The following is a 24,044-nucleotide window of genomic DNA, read 5'->3' on the forward strand; positions in this document are numbered from 1 at the left end:
ACTTTCATACCAAATGTGCTTTTCTCCCCCACGAGATGTGCACCACACCATGCTTTTCTCCCCCATGAGATATGCATCCTCTATACCAGAATATCACCATTCTCCCCCTGCTTGATTGCATACTAAGCTAAAACAGATGCTTAGATGTCAAGCTTTACAGACCTACCGTCTGTTTCTTCATGTATAATCATGACATAGCCCCTGATGCAGCGGAATAACAAGTACCACATCACGATCTGACGCACCTGTCGAGCTACCTCTCGACCCACTTCTGTTGAGGACCTGGCTACCTTCATGTGTCGTCTCATTGACCATGAGCCCTTCCCCATCCGCACCGAGTGCCCTCTGCACTCGTTGCTATTGTCTTGGAGTGATTTCGCTATCACACCCCTAAAGATCACCTCACATCACTTCCTGATGCACTTCGATCTCCTTCCCCTTTGTGTCACAGACAACTCCGTGTCCTGACTCCGCGCTTGATGCTTCTTGATCTTCCTGAAGATCACTCCTAACAGAGTTGCATCCATCTTCTGATGTCTCATCCTTGATCTCATCAAGTAAGCCACTCTTGGCTAAGGACACCTCTTCAACCCTCTTGGGCTTAGTGAACGTCTTGTTCACCTTCTTGGCCATGTTTCTGCTCTTCTCACGAGCAAAACACTCCACCTTCTTGTGTCCAACCTTACCACAGAACCAACAACACATCCGATGATGCTTCTTGCTTGGCCTGACACAGTTGCTGATGCACCGATCAATCTCCTTCCTTGTACCAGCTGCACAACCATGCTTCAGAACCTCCTGTCTGACCTTCATGTTGTTGCACTGATGTACTACTTTTGGCTTGTTACTCACAGCTGCGCGCTGTAGAACTTCCTGCCTTACTTCCTGTCGTACGTCCCGACGTACTTCCTGACAAGCTCCTTTGGCTCCACTTTTTGATGTGCTCTCATGCACGAAATGTGATAGCCCCTTCTGTTGTACTTCCTTAGTACTCTCAGCTCCTCGATATCCCAGTCCCCAATTCGCCTTGGCTGGTTGACCCATCGAGAGTATCTTATCCAACCCCTTGGATCCACTGTTGAGCATCCTGATCTGTCTGTGATTGTCAGCCAAATCACGTTCCAGCATCCTTACTCTCTCTTGTTCACCAATAGCAACTTTCCTCAGCTTGCTATTTTCCTGCTCAAGAGACTCATTCTTCTCATTCACAGCCGCAAGTTCTTCACGAAGTTCTTCAAGCAACTCGTTCTGCTTCTGAGCCATATCCTCTAATCTCAGATTCTGATCCTTGACCCTCAACCACTTGTTAAGCAGCACATGATACTCCTCATCATCTGTGCTGAGATCTGAATCAGAGGACTTAATAGATCCTTCCTTGCGTGCACCAAATGCAACAAGGTTCTTTATCACCTTTCCATCTTCTTCAGACTCTGAATCATCAGACGACTGCAATGGAACTCCTTTCTCCTTCTTTGAGTTTGGACATTCACGCCGTATGTGTCCAACACCTCTGCACTCAGAACACTTAAGTTCTCTTTGCTGTGGTACAGGACAGTCAGCCCTTATATGACCAACGCCTCCACACTCATAGCACTTGAGATTTTCTCTCCTTCTGCCATTGTCACGATCACCTCCCTGGCGACCATACTGATTCCTCCCACCAGAAGAATTCATCTTACTAAAATTCCTGACCAGCATACCAATACCATCTTCAATCTTCTGAAACCTATCAGTATCTTTGTCAGCTACAAGCGCCACACTCCTTGGCGCACTGCTTGATATAGAGACTGAACTACTATCTGTCTCCATCTCTTGTGCCTTCAGCATACCCACAAGCTTGTCAAACTTGAGCTCATCCGTGTTTGTAGTCATCTGTAAGACTGCCTTGTGAGCTCCAAATTTTGTTGGAAGACAGCGTAGTAACTTCTTTACCATCTTCTTCTCTTTGTACTTCTTCCCAAGTACAAATGCTACATGCGCCATAGCACTGAGTTTGGCACTGACGCTCGCCACAGAATCATTATCAGACCACCTAAAATTCTCAAACTACGAACCAAGATGATCTAGACGTGTTCTCTTGACACTCTCATCTCCTTCAAACAAATTCAACAGGATCTCCCACACCTCTTTAGCCGAAGTACTCCCCTGAATCAGCAGAAATTGCTCTGCTTCAACAGCTCCAAAAATCACCGACAACGCTTTTGCATTAAATTTTGATGCATTGCGTTCTGCCTCTGACCAATCCTTTTTGGCTTAGGCTTCTTCTCACCTCCTGTGACTATGGTTGGCTCCTCCCAACCAATCTCCACAGCTGTCCACACATCTTTATTGATTCCTCGAATCATCTGCTTCATGCGAGCCTTCCAATGACCATACTGGTCCGCACTCAACACGATCGCCTTCTGCACAAAAATAATCGCGTCCATCTTCACCTTCAGGATTACACCGATAACTTAGGTGCCCCGCTCTGATACCACTTGTTAGTGAAAAGATGAAACCACAATTGATAATGCAGAAGATAACTCAAGAGACAAATCATACAAGCACACCAAAGCTTTATTAGAATCTCCTTAAACAATCTATTACAAGATCTTCTTAATTCAGCTTTTACACGTCAGTGTTAACACCCTAACACACGCTACTGAAAGATCCTAAGCTACCCGCTTATGTCTCTTCTCCGTCAAGTACTTCAGCCACTGCTTCAGCACGACCCAGAACACTTCCAAGAGCTTCTCTCTCTCTATAAGATCAGCCTCTGTGTCTCTGTCTCTATACAGACGACCCCATAGCTATCTTATAGTTATTCTCCATGTTCCCGAAACCCTAGTCTCCAAGGCAACATGTATGGACATCTTCCATAACAATAAGTGTAACTTTTCTTTTCTTGGAATGCACTTATTTCTCTTTCTTTTTAAGTCATAAACTTGTTCCTCAAGGTTATTCCTCTTTCCATATCTCTAAGATACTCCCTTGCTTTCCAAGTCTACACGATTCCAGCTCAGCATCTTGACTCTACATGGTCTTCACCATTTAACCCGACGTCTATTTCAGCAACTACGTCAGCGATTACTTCAGGGTAGACATCTTACATCTTCAACATGTGTGTGTTTAATTGTTTGTTGTGTTTTTTTGTCGGCTTTCTATTATTTTGTCAATAATCGAGAAATGATTCATAATAATTCTCTCATTATTATTTATAAATTTAATTAGTGGTGAAGGCATGGGATAAAATTTCACGTAACAAAGATATCGGATCCGGATCACGCTAACCGAATGATCTATATAATTTTCTATTAAAATCGGTTTGATTACTGGTAACCGGTCACGCGAGACCGGCAGATGTCTCTAAAAAGACAAAAGAGTTTTATCCTTTTTTAGCCAAACTCTCCGCTTTTTAGTACCGTCTTCATTTTTTCAACGCCTTAGCTTTTACGATAGACGAAGAATCTTAACTTTCTTGTTTTACAGAAGAAGACTCTCTCCGTCTACCAAAGAAGTGACTCATGGTTCACATTCGAGTTGCCTCTCTGCAGTGTTAACAACGATGAGGATGTGCCTTTTCAAAATCAATGACTGGCAAGTGGCTTTCACGAATTTGAACTGTTTCTTGGTAAATTTTGGGCTATATATGTGTTTTTTTAGATAATGGATGCTTAAATTGTGCTATCTTCTCACCAGGTTGGTTCAAGCTCAGTATCAAGAAACAGTGCTACGGCCAGTGAGCATTTGTTTAACAGAAATGCGGCTCGAGTTGATTGGAGAATTGACAACCCTATCTCAGACATATTGATTGATTCGTTTGGTCGGTTATATACCTACTTGAGGATATCTTTGACAGAACGGTCAACGCTGTAACCTCCGGTGTCAGTATTGTAGGCCGTCTGAAGGCGTGGAGCTTACTCCAAAGCTTCAGTTTCTGTCTCAGTCAGATATTGTTAGGTTGGCTGGTCTTTTTGTTTCTTGGGTTACCAAGATTAGGTTGACCGGTGGCTAGCCTACTTTTAGGAAAGATATCGAAGAGAAGAATTTTGCCAACTGAGAAGTTGACTTAGTGTATGAATCCCTTGGGTCACTTAGCTGGAGTATAAGGGATCATAGGTTCGTTTTCCGTTTCTGTTCTTCTAAAAAAAATTAATTTAACATGGTTCCATTTGCTTGCAGTAAAGCGATATTTGATGCTAATGTGTTGTCAACTTGTCATGGAGGGGTTGAATGATGATGCAATTTGTGATTTTGTAAAGTTGACACGAAATAAGCCTATCAATGTCCGGTTCATAGCGCTTATCCATTTCATGATGGAAATGTTTGGAATGTAAAGAAACTTGTGCCTTACGCAGATATCATGTATGATAAAGTGGTAATGTAAAGTTCTTTTAATGTTTAGCCCTTTTGAGATTAATTCGTCGACCTTTCCTTTGAGCATATTCATGAAATACTTCTCCAATCGAGCAAAAGGAAAGTTAATATCAATGGCGACCAAAAGAACTATAATATCAATAAAGGATTATACTAAATTATAAACATACTAAATTGTTTTGGAATGTACATGGTACGGCTTAATACTGTATCTACATAGAGTACTGACAAATTTTACATCAATATAACGAATCAATCATTCAAACTGGAAAAGAATACGAAACAAATGTTCCAAAAATAATAAAATAAGGGGATAACAAATTAGAGACATATGTCTCTAATATAAAATTTAAATAATGATCATATATATGTCTCTAAGATGGTGATTATGATGATGCAGCAGTTGTTGGTACTACATCATCTTGTAAAGAAGGCGAGGCAAGAGAAGAAGACGCGCCATTAGAGGAAGGAGACATCTCGCCACCGGCAGGCATATCCTGAAGCGCCGCCAGAATTCGGCGGATGCTGACGGACCTCGCCGGCCGAAAACTGTAAGCCCTCTTAAAGGATTTTGATTTGGAGAAAACCCTCGACGACTTAGTGAGGATGAGATACACCAAACCCTGTACAAGAGCAAACAAAACCACCTTCATAAACATCGTTCCCAAGCCTCCTTCCATTTGTTGTGATAGATAGAATACTCGATGAGATGATATTCAGAAAAAAACGTTTCTCTTCTTTCTTGGATGTGTGTCAAGATTTGTAGATGAGTTTGAGATTGTAACTCTTAATCATGCAAAAAAGGTAAATTTATAGAGGGAGATAGCGCCTTGCATATTTGACCAAAGGCAGAGACGTGGACGTAAGGAACATTTTATCTTACGACCTTATCCGGTCAAAGGAAAGGACACGTTATGTTTTCTCTAGAAAAGTGTCGATGCTCGAACATAACATGAACATTCAATATTTAAAAGTTGACAGAAAAAGGTTTGTCATTATAATATAAGAAAATTAGGGAAGTGCACTGTGTAACAAAACTGTAATCACTAGACAAAATAACCATTATTTGTATATAACTGAAGTAAAAGAAATTGGTGTTGACTACAAAAAGTTGAATAAGATTTAGAGCAGCTTTTATTTTCATAAGCGTTTAATAATACATAATAGTGTAAATTATTATTTTGATTTTTTTTTTAAATTAAGTATTAATATGTTTGTGCACTGCATTCACACTGATTTGATTTGAAAAACTCATGTTGAAAACCCTCTATGAGAGAAGCTCAGATGTTATCCAATATGGAAAGAATAAGTGTTTTAATAATGGTTAAAGTTGTACTTTAATTTGTACACTAGGTAATAACCCGCGTCTTGCGCGGAATGCGATCATTAGTTTTGTTATTTTTTAATAAGGAGACATTAATTTGTTTAATCTGGATATCGGTTCGATTTTAGGTTGTTTTTTGGTTTTTAATCTCCTAAAATATAACTATCATTTTAAATCAATATTTATTTGGTTTGTTCAGTTAAAATGTTTGATGTTTTTGGTTTTTTTCTCCTGTGATTATCAAAAGTTACTATTATTTGTTTGTTTTCATGTTATGAATCTTAGATAGTCGTGATGTCGAACCAATGGTTTCATATTATAGTTTCTAAACATATAATAGTTAAAAAAAGAAAATTATTAAGACAAATAATTTTACTACAATTTGGTCGATAGTGAAAGAAGCATTAAGAAAAAAAATATTTTAACTTTCAAAAAAATTATATTTCAGTTGTGATAAATACTTAGTTATAAGGTGCTCACGTCAATGTGCACATGTATGTGTATGTAAAAGTATATAAAGATGGTTGATAAATATATAAAGATACTATTAATTAATATTAAATGACATTTTTTCAAAATAATACATGAAAAATAAAATTCTTAAAATGAAATTATTTAAAAACAAAAATATTGTAAAATTTATATAAACTATAATATATAACTTCTATATAATTCTTTAAATATATGTGTATATATATGCGTATAACGGATCAAATTGGATATCCGTTCCTATAAATATTGATATTTGTGATTTGCTTTTTTTTTTACGGATATTGCATTTTAGTATTTGATTTGCTTCATATAGTAATAGATATCCGGATTTTTCGGTTCGAATTAAAGAGGATAACGAATCGAATCAAAATTTATGAATAATTTGTCCAGCTCTATTCATAAACAGTAAAAATAACGTAAAGAAGAGCCATGCATGTGAGTTTTATATTAAAAAAACGTAAAGTACATAGTGTGAACATATTTATGTAGAGTTTGGCTGAGAAACTCTCTACATGTGACATGTGTCCATTTTAATGTGAACACATTTATTACAATGCTTCTACACGTGATATGTGTCCAGTTTAGTGTGAACGCATTTATTACAATGTTTCTCCTTTAATATATAAGAGATGTTATATACCAATATGGAAAGAATAAGTGTTATAACAATGGCCAAATAAGAAAGTCACCTGTCTTCAATTGAGGGAGGTACAATGTAAACATAAGCTCTAGGTCTTCATCATTTAAAAATTGCTTTGCCATCTCAACATTCCATTGCTGTGAAGAGTTTGAAGTAGTGATAATATCTGTGACCATTATTTTTTTACAGTCATTTATTCGTGTGGCACAACACAGAGGATCAGTAGGGTGACAGTGGTCCTCACAGAGCCTGACAGATACTCTCCATTACCGATGATGAACTGGGAACCCTTCTTAAATAATCAACACCCGCCGGAATAGATGCTCATTCATATCAGTGCCGTGCTTGCTTTATAAGAAAAGAAACTTTCGCTTAGGGCATCATTTTCACATAAGGCATAAAATCAAGTCTTTAGAGCATCTTTATTGCAAGAAACCCATTTTTGTTTCTTAAACATTATTTAAGTATATAAATGTAGTTAGTGGGCTTAAGAACCCTAGTTAAGAAACTAATCGATTTTGTGGCTCCAATGGTAGTTTCTTAATTAAGAGTTCTTAAAAAAAATTTACTAAACTTTTTATTTTTAAAGATAAAATTCATTTATTAAATAAAAAATACTAAAATAAAACATTTTAAACATATATTTTTTAAACATAAAAACAAAGATTAATAAAATAAACCAGAATAATTTGAAAGAAGCATCCGAGCTCAGTTGTTGTCTTCATCACGTCCAAATTTACGGCATATATGTTCAACCAAATCAGCTTTCAGTTGTTCAATGTCAAAGTGTTGATCAAAGATTTGATCAAATGTATCATCAAGATTGTTGTTTTGAGAAGAAGAATCCATAAGAGAGAAAAATAGATTTTTGTGAATGTTGTTTTAAGAGAATAAACGAGAGAGAAATTGTTTGTGTTTGTGATCTAAAACTGTCTTTGAAAGCTCTTGTTCGTGAAAGCAAGATTTTAGTGCATGTTGTTTTAAGATAGAAAACGAGAGAGAAATTATAAAGAACATGAGAATGTAAAGGAAGAACAAAGGTTTATTTATACAAGTTTGTGACACATACAAGATATTATTAATTCATTACAACATCTTGTTCGTGACACAAAACAACAACACAACATAATTTGACCTCTTGTCCGTGACACAAAACAACAAGGACCACATTACACTGACCTCTTGTCCGTGACATACAACAACAACAAAGCTATGGAGACATGATTATATAGACACAACAATCTTGAATACACTTTCATTGACATGAGAAGACTAAACTTACTACACAACAAGACCAATACTTGTGTCCGTGACTAAATGGAACACACTTACTCAAGAAGAAGACAACTTAGCTCCCAAGATCTCGTGTCTCTGATTTTTCTATCTCTGTGCTTGGAACCTGAAGCCAATAAGACATGACATATCAATATCAATTATCATAATGATTGTAAATCTATCATCTAGCAGTTTTAGAATTTCAAAATGAAACATAGACAGTCGGTTTTGACATGCCACACTAGACAGAAACATGGACAAGAACATAAATATGAAACATAGAACAACTTAGAACAAGAACTTAAACATGAAACATAGAACAAGAACTTAAACAGAAACATAGAAGAAGAACTTAAACATGAAACATAGACAATATATTAAACAGAACATCATCAGATCAACAAAGTTGGAGGTTTGGCTACTAAATTACTCAAACGAATAGAAAAGAGAGTTCTCGGAGATTCCTAAACTAAACCAAAAGTATTGATCCACAAGGAGCTAATTGATGTTAATCAATAATGTTCATTGGTCCTAACAAAAAGCTATGAACTTTGAATACAATGGAACAGAGAAACAATAAGAAGAACCTGAGCTTTATTGAAGAAGACTTGATTCTTCTTGTGATCGTTGAATCTCAGCTTCTCCTTCCTTGATGGATGACTCTGATCTTCCATCAATCGACAAACTCTGCCTCAGAAACAAACCATCGACGAAGAGAAGACGAAGAACGAAGAGAAGAGAAGACGAAGAACAAACCATCAAGTCTCATCTTCCATCAATCGACGAAGAGAAGACGAAGAACAAAACATCAATTCTGATATTCAATCGATCGACGAAGAGAAGACGAAGAACAAACCATTGTCGTCCTCTGAGATGTCGAAGAACCGAAGAGATGACGGAGAAAACGAAGAGATGTCGAAGAACCGAGGAAGAGAAAAGGAAAAAGGGAAAAAAAAAATTAATTGTGTTGCCCACATTCAGACACGTGTGTCCTTCTTTCCTTAAGAAACGGATCCGAAAATCACAGATTAAGGATCAGTTATACAGATTTTAATTTAGTTTTCATTTAATTAATTGCTGTTATTTGTTTAAAAAACCCATTTAGGAAACCACAATAAAGATGCTCTTAGCTGTGTCATAATATGCAATATTGCCACGGTTAAGTATTCATGCTATTAACATTTTACTAGGTGATTTTCCCGTGCTCATGCACGGGTATAAATATTTATAAAGTAAATCCGTTATAATAATTTAGTAATATTTTGTTTTAATTTTTTTAATTATTATGTTATTTATATTGTAATCAATATGTATAGTTTATTTTAAATAACATTATGTTATTTTAATTAGATGTATAATTTTGGATATATAGTATCTCGACTGTTTGGTTATTATTTGGATATATTAGATAACATTTACTTTTCTGATTCAACTATAATATTTTTGTTATACAAATTAAAAGTTTTATTATTTTTTTTATTTTAATGTAGTTTGATTCTTGTCTTAGATTTGTAAATATATTTTAGTAAGATTATGCATAATTTAATATATATGTTGTTTGAAAATCAAATAGTAAAAGTAAACTAAAGTGTTAGCGATTCAAAGTTACATAAAGAAATATAACAATGATAGTCTTTTGAAACCTTATACATAAGTTAATACAAAATACTTAATTGTAACAGTTGGTTAATATATTTATAATTTTAATTGAGAATTTCATATTTATTTAGTAATATGTTGAGTTGTTCTATAATTTATATGTATAAAATATTACTAAAAATAATATATTATTTTTATTTTATGTTTGACATTGTATAAAAAAAATTAGATTGGTTTAGTTATTCATTTTGTAGGTGTATTGTGTTACATATATTATGTCAAATTAAAGTATAACTATTTTTAATCGAATTCAACCAAGTCATATTAATTGTATTCATTATATTAGTTTGGTTCTTCATCATAGATGTTTAAATATATTTTTGATTTTTTTTTAGTAATTTGGTATATGTTAATTTTCTTATAATCTTGGTGTGATCCCAAAGGTTTTCTAGGTCCATTGACTAATCACAAGGCCCATAGAAATCCGGATTTTCTTGTTACTTAAGGCGGCTATGGGTGGTCAAGGGTATATGTTAATTTTCAAAAATATAATTGCAAAATAAAGTGATGATAGGTACAAAGTTGCATAAAAACATAACCGATAAAGTTTTTAAAAAGAAAATTATTTCTTTACTTTAATATAAAATTTATTCTTTTAAGCTTTCTTTTTTTATGAAATCACATTATATATATAAAATAATTTCGTTTTAAAATTTATAAATATTTTCTTTATTATATATGTTATTTGAAAAATATAAAAAGAAATTTAAATAAATAAAAAAAGAAAATTAAATTTAATTTAATTCATTAAAGATATCTTAGTTTATATTATTTACGTTATTAGGGAAGGATGAATCGCTCCCGAAAAGAAATCTATTGATGATGAAAAGAGCTATATTTGCCAGAGAATTAGTTTAAAAATAGTTTGATTTAAATAAATGCTTAATACTTTTAAAATATATATCATGTTGTGTAAGATTATTTTTAAGAGAGAAGATTAGTTCTTTACTTCAAAATCAAGATTATTTTGTGTACTTTCCTTTTTATGAATTACACTATATATAAAATATATTTTGTTTTTAAAATTTATAAATTTTCTTTATTATATAGGTTATTAAAAACTAAATAAAAAGGAAACCTAAATAAAAAAAGTAAAAATAAAATAAAACAAATATTTAATAATGATAACTGATATATCTGATTCATTAAGGATATCATTGTAATCAACCACCTTGATAATTAATTGACTTCTCAAATAATATTATAAAGATATTGTATTTAAATAAATATGGTTAAAGTGTGAAAAATAATAAAAACCTAACGGACTATTAATCTAAATCTCCCTAAACTTTATATACTTTTGTTTTAAATCAATTTTGTTTAACTGGGACAAATAATAAATAATTAAAATTTACATAACTAGAAGATTACAAGCTATCAACATTGTCTTCTCGTATTTTGGTGGTTATCACTTCTAAGTATAATATATCCTATCTCAATATTTATCTCAAATTCGTAGTTCTATTTAGTGTATAATTATTTTAAGTTTGTATAGTAATACATTTATTTTCGTTTGAATATATCAATTAAGAACATTGAGTCACTTGATTATTTTGGTTATGGTTTTTATGAATATAAAATGTTATATTTTATAACTATTTTTGCTAACTTTTTTAGTTGTTTGTTATGTAACAATTGTGTTTTTTCTCAATAATGATACTAATTATTAATCTTGATATATTTTTAAATAACTTTATTTTTCTAGTTTTCTCTTCGGGCAGCTATAAAAAGCTCGTACGGCTCATATGATTTTTCATATTTTTTAGTTTTGGCATGTAAGAGATGAGTATCTCTATAATAGCAAACTTTTAGAAGCTTAGCCAGAGGGGAGTTTGGATATGATACGAGACGCCAAGCATTATTGAATTTCCCAAGATTCTTGAAACCAAGACCACCTTGACTTTTTGGAAACTGCATACGTTGCCATGCCAGCCAAGGGATGCCTTTTGTAGTTGGTAACGTGTCCCACCAAAATTGTGACACAACACCTGTAAGTTCTGCTATCGTCTGTTGTGGAATTTTAAAACAAGACATACGAAAAACTGGAGCTGATATTGCAGAAGATTTCTTTTTTTTTTTTCTTTCTTTTTCCGTCTGAAATCTATACTATTAAAAGAGAAGGAGTTTAAATAAATCTACCTATGAAAGTCATTTTGAACCTTTTCCTTTTTTCATTTTTTGGTCTAACCATATCTATTATAACAGCATCTACGACCTTTGTAACCCAAATAATTCGAAAAGAATATTCTAAGTTGACATCTACTTTAAATTTCATTTTAATAAAATAGACTATTATCTAACCAGAAATCGCCATCTCATATCCTATATAACCCACCTCTCACCAAACTCAAGAGCATCACATATATCACCAATATCAAAAACATAAAACCCGAGGCTCAGACCCAAGGAAACCAAAAAATGCTAAAGTGGTTCATATCCTGTTTTTTTAAGTCATTGCAATCCTCATCTCCCCCTCATGATAAGGTATTACATTTTTACATGGTTGAACTATGGGACTATGTGTTTAGAAATCGCGGCTAACATGTTTACTTTCATTATATATTCAGATCTCTTATTATGGTTTTCTTATATGTTTCAGCTCTCCACAAAACAAAAAGATTTGTCCACAACCTCAGAAAACAACAAGTTTATGGTTTGGATGGAAAATAACAAGGATATTATTGAAGTAGAAGATAATGATAATCCAGATTGCTGTGCCAAATGTAATTTTGTTTGGAATCCAATATCTCTTACCTGGGAAGCAAACATCGAGATTTGAAGAATATTCTAAATGTACTTTTCATTTGTTTTCTTATGAAGATTATATTATTAGTACGTGAGAGGAAAATGCATTTGTACTTTTCCTTTGTTTTCTTATGAAGATTTACAATTTGATTTTGTCAAACAATAAAATATCACGAAACACAAAGGGGGATTTTATTTTGTCATAAATTTATATTAATAATAAAGGGGCATTAAAATTGCGGTTTGAAGCACGAAACACAACTCAATAAATGTGAAATCTGAATAACAAACGAATATACTAAGTGGAAGCAAAACAACTACAATGCTTCCTCTACAAGTTTATCATAAGTTTAGGAAGCAAAATAACTATAGAAATGACTTGCTTTTATCTCTTGCTTATATTTGAGTAGACAATTTATCATAAGTTTAGAAAGCAAAATAACTATAGAAGAATTAACAACTAAATAAATGTGAACTCTGAAAAACTAACGAATATGCTAAGTGAAAGCAAAATATCTTCATTACTTCCTCTACAAGTTTATTTATTATTGTCAACAACAAAAAATTTTAAAAGCTTAGATTTTATTCCTATAAATACGGTAACTAACATTTATTTACATTGATACGAAATGATCACGAAGAGAAAAATAAATATGCTAAGTGTATATATTCGAAGATTTTTTTGAATATTGATCACGTTTAAGAATCAATAGTGATTTTGTAAACAAAAAAATCAATAGTATATATTCTCAATCCCATAATTACCTAAACCAAAAATCTTAATTCCTTCCTCCACAGGATATTATTGATTAATATCACGTTTAAATAATCATTATTAAGAATCAATGCTATTATTCTCAATCACGTAATTACCTTAACCAATATTCTAAATTCCTTCCTCTACAAGTTTATTTATTACGGCTAACTACACAATTTACCTAAAATCTATCAACCAAAATAACTAATTGATGCTTGCTTAGATTTTATTCCTTAAAATAAGATAACCAATTTGATTACAAAATATTCAATTATGGTTGATCGACTATAAACCCCTCCTATATTATAAATACAATCTTACTCTCAACCCTTTAACATCCATCTTTATCAAAATCAAACTCAAACTCCTCACAAGAAAAGAAAAAATGATTCAGAAAATCATGGTTAACAATATGCAGATTACCTTCTTGAACGATATCAAACCACGTTTTACATCTTATCGGGTACAAGTCAAAGTTCTGCATTCATGGAGACAATGGACTAAAATGGCTGGTGACTCACTCGAATTAGTCCTTTCTGATGCTCATGTAAGTGTGTTATTCTTTATATGTTTTTGTTATTTTCAAGATTTTTGTCTATATTCTAATCAACGTAAATTTTGAATCTATGGTATTTTTAGGGTACAAAAATTCATGCATCGTGTAAGAAGACTTACATGGATGAGTTGGCTACGAAAGTTCCTGTTGGAGAGTGGATCAACATTGATAACTTCAGTTTGACGAATGCTCCCCGTACATTTCGAACAACCAAAAATCCTTTGAAAATGAATTTCCTTCACAACACGGACATCTCGGAGTCAACTCTCCGGATTGTTGATAATTTTCTGGATTTGGTTGATTTTGAAACCATACTAACTGGCAAGCATAATACGAACATCCTTATTGGTATTTCATTTTCGATATATTTAAAGTTTTGATTATATTAGCAAAGTTTGATAGATAATCATATGCATTGTGTTTTTTTTTCAGATTTAATTGGACAGGTTTTGGACTTGGGTGATCTTGATACAGTTCATTGTACTGGAGGAAAAGAAAGGAAAAAGTTGGAGTTTACACTTAGAGACATTAAGTGAGTGAATTCAACACCACCTTTGGATTCTGCTATTTATGGCTCCTGGGTCAAAATTTTCGACTACTGCAGACATTGATAGGATCATTTCGGCTGAAATTCCAGATAAAGAGAAAGACCCGGAGCTTTACGAAGTTGTGAAAGATATGATGATTCATGGTCCTTGTGGAGCTGTTAACATGAAGTCCCCTTGCATGGAGAATGGAAAATGCTCTAAGCTATATCCTAAAACTCACGTTGAGAAGACTACTGTCAACAAAGAAGGATTTCCTATCTACAGAAGAAGAGAACAGCCTGATCGCTTCATTGAGAAACATGGCTTCAAATGTGACAACAGATATGTCATTCCTTATAACAGAGATCTGTCGCTTCGTTATCGAGCTCACATCAATGTCGAATGGTGTAATCAGACTGGTTCAATCAAATACTTATTTAAGTATATTAATAAAGGACAAGATCGTTGTACTGTAGCCGTGGAAAATCCTTCAACTGCGACTAGCGGTACTGATGGAGCAGTAACAGAAGAGAAAAAAAATGAAATTAAGGATTTCTTCAACTGCAGGTACATGAATATTAGTTTCGTATATCTATGGAACAAACTATGACATTTCTAAACTTTGACTACGTTGAGTAGTTATGGCTAACTAAATATTTTTGACACGCATATGCAGATATGTATCTGCTTCGGAAGGTGCATGGAGAACATTTAAGTTTAATATACACCATCGATCCATGCCAGTTGAGAGGATACAATTTCATTTACCGGGAAAGCAGATTGTCATTTTCAAAGATGATGACACCTATGATGAAGTTACCAGTCACGTGCTTATCGAGAATACAATGTTCATGGGATGGTTTGAACTAAACAAAATCAGTGAGGTTGCAAGGAAGATGACTCTAGCTGAAATTCCAACAAAGTTTATTTGGAATAAAAAACAGCGGAAGTTTACTGATAGAAAGAGAGGATACAGTATTGGCAGAATCAACTACGCACCACGGAAAATAGAACAGGCCTACTACCTTAGAGTCTTGCTGAACATTGTAAGGGGTCCTACATCTTTTGAGGAAATCAAAACATTTAACAATGTTCAGTATCCAGATTACAAAGAGACGTGCTTTGCTCGGGGTTTGTTGGAAGATGATCAAGAATATATTGACGATATTGTGAGGACAAGTTTTACAGGTTCAGCATCATATATGCGCCAGTGTTTTGTGATCATGCTCATGTCAAATAGTCTATCGAAGCCAGAAGTTGTTTGGGAAAACACTTGGGAATTTCTATCTGATGACATTTTGTATCGTCGTAGGAAGCTATTAAACAGACCAGGTATGATTAGCTTTTCAAAATCGTTAGCATAATACACTCCTATTATTCCTGAGTAACTTTAAAAGTTTGAATATGGTTATTTTTGTTATGTAGATCTATGTTCGACTGACGAGGAGATAAAACAGCTTACTCTTCACGAGATTGAGAAGATTTTGAAGAGGAATGGTACTTCTCTGGAAGCCTGGGAGAAAATGCCAAAGCCAATATCTGATCTAACTCATAAGGAGAATGTCTTGATTATGGATGAGCTTGCTTATGACAGAGAGCAGTTAAAAGCTGATCATGATCAGAACTTTGTTAAAATGACAGACGAACAAAGAAAGATTTATGATGAGGTTCTTAGTGCTGTCATAGAGAAGAAAGGAGGCGTTTTTTTTGTGTATGGCTTTGGTGGAACTGGAAAAACTTTCTTGTGGAGAATGTTGTCTGCTGCTATTAGATACAAAGGAGAATTTGTTTGAATGTTGCATCAAGTGGGATAGCTTCACTACTTCTACCAGGAGGAAGGACAGCACATTCTAGATTTGGAATACCAATCAACCCAGATGATTTTTCAACTTGCACACTAATTAAAGGATCTGATCAAGCAAATTTGATTAAAGAATCTTCTTTGATCATCTGGGACGAGGCACCAATGATGAGCAAGCATTGTTTCGAATCATTGGATAGAAGCTTGACTGACATTATTGGGAACAAGGACAATTTACCTTTTGCTGGAAAAGTAGTTGTCCTAGGAGGGGATTTTAGACAAGTGTTGCCTGTCATTCATGGAGCAGGAAGAGCTGAAATTGTTTTGGCTTCTTTAAATTCCTCTTATCTTTGGAAGCATGTAAAAGTGTTGAGACTAACAAAGAACATGAGGCTAATGTCCAACAATTTGTCTCCTGAAGAAGCAAAAGATTTACATGAGTTTTCTCAGTGGATATTAGATGTTGGAGATGGAAACATTGGGCAAGGTAACGATGGAGAGGCTTTAATCGATATTCCAGAGGAGTTTCTTATTCTTGATGCAAATGATCCAATTGATTCTATAAGCAAAGCTGTTTATGGGGATTCAATATCTTTGCAGCAGAATAAAGAGCCTAAGTTTTTTCAAGAAAGAGCTATACTTTGTCCTACTAATGAAGATGTAGACAAGATTAATCAGCACATGTTGGATAGCCTTGATGGTTTGTTATTTTTCTCATAATTTATAATCTATTGTTCTTATATATTTGATCGCAGTTGATTGATTAATTTGTCTGTTTTTTTTTTAACAGGTGAGGAAAGAATCTACGCAAGTTCTGATTCGATTGATGCTTCTGATAAATTTGGGAAAAGTGACCAAGCTCTCACTCCAGATTTTTTAAACACCATCAAAGTATCAGGTTTGCCAAATCACAGTCTTCATTTGAAAATCGGTTGTCCTATAATGTTGCTAAGAAACATAGATCCTACTGGCGGATTAATGAATGGGACTCGACTTCAGATTACAGAGATGTATGATTTTGTGATTAAGGCGAAAGTGATTACAGGAGATAAGGTTGGGCGAATTGTTCTTATTCCTAGGCTTGCTATTACCCCTACTGACAAAAAGTTGCCTTTCAAGATGAAAAAGAGGCAACTACTTATTGCTGTGGCTTTTGCCATTACAATTAATAAGAGTCAGGGGCAATCACTATCAGAAGTTGGCATTTATCTACCAAGGCCTGTGTTTTCTCATGGTCAATTGTACGTGGCTATCTCAAGAGTGACATCTAAGAAGGGGCTAACGATTTTGATTGTGGACGATGAGGGAAAGCCTCAGAAACAAACAATGAACGTTGTTTTCAAAGAGATTTTCCAGAATCTCTGATTTTATCTTTACTTTGTTGTTTTCTTTTGTTGAACTATCTATTTGGGTTGCATACAGTATTTAATTTTGGAAAACAATATTTATAATGCTTTGCAAGTTTTATTATTTTCAATAAAAGCATTCATTCATTTCAAGAAATCAAGCAAGCTCCGGTTTGATACCTAACTACCGATAAAGTTCCATTCCTATTGTTCAATACTATCAAGTAATTAGAACAACTTACAGTTAATAATAGGAGTGTATACGCGTTCTGATCTTCTCCAAATAGATGTTGATGTCAGTTTACTATACGATGATTATGTTTTTTAAATCCTACAATCAAAACTAAGAACCATAAGCATAACAACATAGAGGATGTTTCATCAAAAGTTAGCAACTTGACCCAACTACTAAAAGAATATATTATAAAAAGTTCGACTTATCTCCTTATTATTGACTTTGAATCATCATGGTCTATATTATAAATGCCTTTCCAGCTCTTTAAAACGAGTTTGAATCTTGATTGTAAATACCTGAAACAAATTTGAAATTAGAATCTCAAAGTGTTGATGTAATTCTGTTTTCTGAAACACTTGTTATATTCTTAACAAAAAAAATATTTGAAATATTCACTTACACTGACTTTTGACATTGGTGATTCATCTGCTCTGACTTTTTAGTTTGGTGATTCATCTGCTCTTTTAGAATATATCCTTCGCATCCAATTGTTTGTCAAAACATGAAAAAATTGGAAATTATAATTTTGAAGTGTAGATGTCTTTCTATTTACAAAATAAACGAAGAAAAACAAGTATATGTTTACCTTCTCACGTTTGATAATGTTCACCTAAATAAAGACTTGATCCATATTTGCCATGCATATAAAAATAAGAACCTATAAGATGACCGGGAAAAAATATCAATTAATATACATCAATTGATGTATATGAATCTTACATATTTGATTTTCTTCGTTATAGATATCTAATAACTTGTGCTGAAGAGGATAATTAGAAACCAAAATATATTAACTAAACAGAAATAATTATTTATTGCAGCAAATATAGATTCGTGTAATAAGAACCAACAATGATTTTTTATACAACGATAAAAAAAATTTATCATTCAAACAGCGAACGCTTACATGTTTGTCGGGTATTGTTTCAGTATTACAATCTGACCGATTTGTACTCGGAAGTCATCGGAAATCACATGGACCCAACACCTGAAATTATTTTTGAAAGTTAGATCTCCGTGTATACAAAATCAGATATGGAAGAGTTTGACTGTGTTCGATCTGTAGGAAGAAGAGATAATACCAGATCAAATCCGAGAGGAACGAGTGGACGGGAATCGCCATCTCCGAATTTTTTTTTTTTTAGAGTTTCAATCTGTCAAAACAAGAGACGATCTTAATCCTTTCTTGTCGGCAGGTACAAATTTTTTGATGGGCTTGGGCCCTTAACTTAACAAATCGATTTTTACTACTAAACCCATTTAAGTTAAAAACAATTTTAATCCCATTTAACTTCAGACCCACTTTCAATTACTTCTTTAAAAAAATACAATATTTTGAACACCAATTAATACATAAATACATGTAAACAGAATTGAAAAAAATAATAAATGTAAACAGATCATTTATTTTATATTATAGATTTCTACTAATAAAACAATTGTCTCAAAAAGATTAATATTATTGTGAGGTATTTTTACCATGTTCGTTTTATTATATCCTACCCTCACTTATATACGAGTAAATAGATCCATCGGTTCGACTACAAGTCTGACTCGGATATGAAAATTCAATGAAAATATTGTACAAGACTGAGCAGATGAAAATAATAATAATATAACAGCTTTTAAATATTATAGATATATAATAGTAAGTTTAAATTTAAATAATATTTAGCTTTACGGTCAACCAAAAAATACCCGTCAGAATCTAGTTATTATTAAAGGTGCAAACCCAAAAGGGCACAGCCATACAAAACAAAAACAAAAGGCCCAAACCCAAGGCCCATCTGAAAACCAACCGAAACATAAGATGCCATTCGACCAGTCACTATACAAACGAAAGGAAAAACACGTGTTGCAACCTCAACAACGAGGAGCGAACGAGATACACGTGTTGACCAACCATCGACACCACGACTGAAGAGTCATCGCCGGAACAACTCGCCGCCGATCCACCGGACACACCGGAAACAGGACGTTGAAGAGAAGAAGCCGTCGAGATGACTCTGGCAGTAAACAAGCCACAACTCCGAGTCTTTTGTCGCAGTAATACCATAAGTCGGTGAGCATCAATCGACCCTAGTCGAGAGCAAACCGTAGCAGTCGAAACACCACAAACCCCAAAAGATCGAGTCAAGAAACTGAAGCCGTGAAAACCCCGGAGAAACGCCGACGTCATCACCGGAAGAAGGTGAGACTCAGAGCCAGAAGCGAACGAGTACACCGGAGCTTCTGGTGCATCGTCGGAACCAAAAGCCGACCAATCGACTCTGAAGAAGACGTCGTTGTCAGAACTGGTGCCCGATCCACGGGAGACCTAAGCCGGTGAACGGAACCGGCGAGCAAGTTTCATCTCTCCTCTTTCTCTGTGAAAGATGAAGATAGGGAACAGAGAGAAGAGAGAGAGAAACTTTAAATTAGATAAAACTGTAATAAAAAGGAGTCAAAATCTATTGCAGAAGATTTCAGTAGAACTTCTTTGAGTTATTAACACTTTTAGACAGTTTTAAGTTTTTTTTATATCACAATAAGACAGTTTCTGCTTTTAGGACACTTTTTCTTAACTTTTACTAACATATTTCATCCATTACTAACTAAAGTATAATTAGTACACAATCTGTAGGACCCACTAATTTCTCATCTTCTTTTTCTTCTTTTCTTTTCCAGATTTTGTATCTTTTTCAGTTCATAAAACAAAAACACAATCTCATCTTCTCTTCTTTTACAGTTCCTCTTCGCTGTGCTTCCTAGTCCTTATCCGTGACTCTGATGAACCTCAGTTCGATTGCGGTTTGTCTTCTCCTTCGCCATAAATCAAGACGACCAAGCTTCGTCTTCCACGTCGTACTCCGTACAACTCAGCCTCCTCGGGCTCTGATAGTATGTCATGGTGGGTGTGATGGTCGGAATCTGCTCCGGAGTTCCACAGTGAAGCTCAGGCAACAATGGAGCTTTTCTCACATTTTTACATTTGGTCCTTTATTTGTTATTATCAATTTGGCCCAAACTATCAAATTTTCAAATGCATCCCTTTTAATTGTCCAAAAATTTTTAATTGTACAATTCAATCCCTATAATATGTAAATATGAATTCAAAATATAATATAACATATATGTACATAAAATTATTAAATATCATAATTTGAGAAATGTACAAAAGAATCCGTGTACATGTATCTTTGGGTATAATATTGTACACGTGGACAATAGAATACATGTGTACACGTTGATGATATTTGACACACTGAGTAGCTTTCAAGTATCATTCAAAATGTGATTTTGGGTTTTAGGTTTTTAACCAGACAATGTGATTTGCGGTTTTAGTGGAAAAACATGATTGTACGGAACATTACTTTAATGATATACAATGCACATAAACACATATAAACATGTACACCTGTACAAATGTACACATGTACACATATAAACATGTACAAATTTACACATGTATGCATTCCAGACCCTGGTTATGGAATTATGTATGTAAATATAATATTAACAATTAAATGATGCTTACATAATTTAAATTAACGAATTAAGATGCAATAGTAACATCTAAGTGCTCATATTGTATACGTACATCAATTTCATGGTGTACATATGTACATCAACTTCAAAATGTACATGTGTAGCTAAAAACCCAAAATCATATTTTGAATGATAATTGAAAGGTACTCGGTATGTCAAATATCGTCAACGTGTACAAATATATTCTACTGTCCATGTGTACAATATTATAAGATACATGTACACATATTCATTTGTACATTTCTCAAATTATTATATTTTAATAATTTTAATGATTTTGAGTATGATTGCTAAAAAGAAGTATTTAGAGGTTTTTGGTATATTTCTTTCTTCATTTCATTCAACAGGGTCTAAAATGAAAATTCAGATGTTTTAGGTTAACTGAAGAAGACTTATTTGCAAATCTGAAAGTTTTAAGACAATAGTAGAAATATTTAAAATTACAAGGACCACATGTGAAAATTAAGGAAACTTAATTTCAAGGTTCAACAATGGCGATCCAATCTCGGATGCGGTGGCAGCTTCCCTTTACGGTCCACCGGAGACACGAAGAGAGGCTGAAATCACCACAAAGACCTCTTGGGACACCATGGAAGAGAGGCTGAGGGCACGACGTTGAGGTTTCCCATCGGACTTGAGATACTGCAGAAGAGAAGACCTTTGTAGAAGAAAGGAGATGGTAGTGGAGCTCGTCGTACCTGTGAATTGCGGTGGAAAACTTGTCAATTTAGATCAATCATGATATGAGTTTAGATCAATCCTAATCCTCTGAAAGCACATCAAAATGATTCCCGGTTTTGTCAATTTAGATCAATCCTAATCCTCTGAAAGCACATCAAAATGATTCCCGGTTTTGATTTGATATGAGTTTTCCATACTATGATTTGCTGCAGATTTCTCATTACTCACTTTGTTTTTGTCTTATTCTTCAGATAGCCAAGAAGACCAGCAGAGTAAACATTCCAGCCACTGAAATTGCTATAGCAAACACCGGAACCTTTTCACTCTCTTTTCTATATGTTTCCCTCAAACTGTAATCATTAAAAGTGATGGGAAGCCAAAAAGAAAACGGAGATATGAAGTTTAGTATGACACTACGTATGGTGAGACTACATCAATGAAGTATGAACAATCTTACATTAGAGTTAAAGAATTTTTCTTTAATCTTTGCTGAAGAGAATCTGGAATGGTGCTATTGAGATTCGGATTTCCATTTAATTTTCTGCGAAGAAGAAAGCTCAAACTTTCCGAACCAAAAAAATTATTGGAGAAAGGGTGTTGATATAAGAAGCTCACATGAGTTTCAACGACTTCATATCAGCAAAAAACGATGGAATCTCTCCTGACAAATCATTCTTTGATAATCTCTGTTCATTGAGAGAAAAAAGCTTGTGCAGAGTTATAAATCATATCAAATACTTAAGTTTATTGGTGTGACGCAGGTACTTACAGCTCTATCAACTGTGTTAGCTTGGCAAATTCAAGTGTTATGCTACCGGTCAAGTTGCTCTCTTTAAAGTTCCTAATGTATCTAAAAGAGTTAGAATTTGGGAAATCCCCAAACAAAATGAAGCTTCAGATGAACAAACAAAGCATACAAGGATGTAATCATCGGTGAGTCAGCATTTGGATAACTGCACTTTAAACCTTCCCACAGTAAAAACTGAGGAGCACATGGATCTCATTGCCAGCTGTAGGAAATGGATTACATCCTTCCACAAGGCCCATCGAATAACAGGCCATAATCCAGCGAGTTGGATTAGTTTAATCGGCTCGGCGGCTAAAGACGTCAGCTCGGTCTTAGAGTACTTTTAGCCGGTCGACTAAGCCGATCCGAAGTACCCGGCTTGGAGGGAACTTTGCCCAGGCCCATATACTCGTCTTCTCGCATCAAGGCCCAAAGAGGTACGAAATTAGGGCATCAAGGACATGAGACCTATAAAAGGGGAAGAGGAAGCAACAAGAAAGAGACTTTTGATTTTTACACACTGAGCGGCCAGATCTAGGGTTTTAGTCATCTCTTGGATCTTGTTGCTTTGAGCTTTCTGGGCTGTCTCTCTCACTTTCCTGTCACTCTTGTACCCCTTTGGTTCGAATCTAATAAAACGTCTTTAGTCATCCGATTTTCGAGTTCTTTCACCTAGTCGACTGAATCCCGTTCAAACAATTGGCGCCCACCGTGGAGCTGACTAAAGTAACGTTCTAGATCTACATGGCTCAAGATGACGCCACCTTCGGCGCTCCGGGCGGAGAACCAACCCCTACGCCTGAAGCCGCGATTTCATGAGCTCTATCATGGCTCGACTCGCTCATCAAGACGAAGTCCAAAATACGACTAACGACCAACTAGCTGCTTTGGCCGCGGCACTCACAGCTCTTGATGGTCAAACGAGCCGTCTCCAGCAGATACGCCATCGCCTCTTCAACATAAACCCAACGGCAACCGGAGGCGACCACGTCTCAGACGACTCAGAGCCTAATGAAACCCTTCTCGCCGATACCCCCCCCCCCCAATAGGCTCAGATCTCGCAACCATACGCGAGATCGCCGAGCTCAAACTCAGCTTCCAACAAATGAGCGAGAAAATCCATCAGGCAACCAGCGCGGCTCCGCAAATCGAGAGCGTACTCGCCGCAATCTCGCGCACCCCTTTCACTAGCGCGTTGACTAGTGTGCAACTCGGAAAGATAGAGAAGTTGCGCCTACCCGAATACAAACCCGGCGGAGACCCGGTGGAACACATGACAAATTTCAACATCGCGATGGCGCGGGTTCGACTCTCCGACGAAGAAAGGGACGCAGG

The 24,044-nt window shown here is 34.8% G+C and overlaps 3 long non-coding RNA genes across 3 annotated transcripts; 1 reads left to right on the forward strand and 2 right to left on the reverse strand.

Moving 5' to 3' along the window:
* Positions 1–2,890: 2,890 nt before the first annotated feature.
* LOC125585278 lies at positions 2,891–4,625 on the forward strand. The gene is made up of 2 exons (XR_007322208.1): positions 2,891–4,098; positions 4,162–4,625. It is a non-coding gene; the product is annotated as an uncharacterized LOC125585278 (long non-coding RNA).
* A 3,211-nt stretch (positions 4,626–7,836) lies between these two features.
* On the reverse strand, positions 7,837–9,225 carry LOC125585279. The gene is made up of 2 exons (XR_007322209.1): positions 8,675–9,225; positions 7,837–8,211 (listed from the first exon to the last, which is right to left on the reverse strand). It is a non-coding gene; the product is annotated as an uncharacterized LOC125585279 (long non-coding RNA).
* A 1,802-nt stretch (positions 9,226–11,027) lies between these two features.
* Positions 11,028–22,934, reverse strand: LOC106396244. The gene is made up of 10 exons (XR_007322210.1): positions 22,840–22,934; positions 22,692–22,763; positions 22,538–22,608; positions 22,380–22,463; positions 22,151–22,272; positions 18,796–21,939; positions 18,621–18,701; positions 18,300–18,371; positions 18,114–18,189; positions 11,028–18,009 (listed from the first exon to the last, which is right to left on the reverse strand). It is a non-coding gene; the product is annotated as an uncharacterized LOC106396244 (long non-coding RNA).
* Positions 22,935–24,044: the final 1,110 nt, after the last annotated feature.

Source organism: Brassica napus, chromosome C4 (genome assembly GCF_020379485.1).
Source record: "Brassica napus cultivar Da-Ae chromosome C4, Da-Ae, whole genome shotgun sequence".
Taxonomy (NCBI): Eukaryota; Viridiplantae; Streptophyta; class Magnoliopsida; order Brassicales; family Brassicaceae; genus Brassica; species Brassica napus.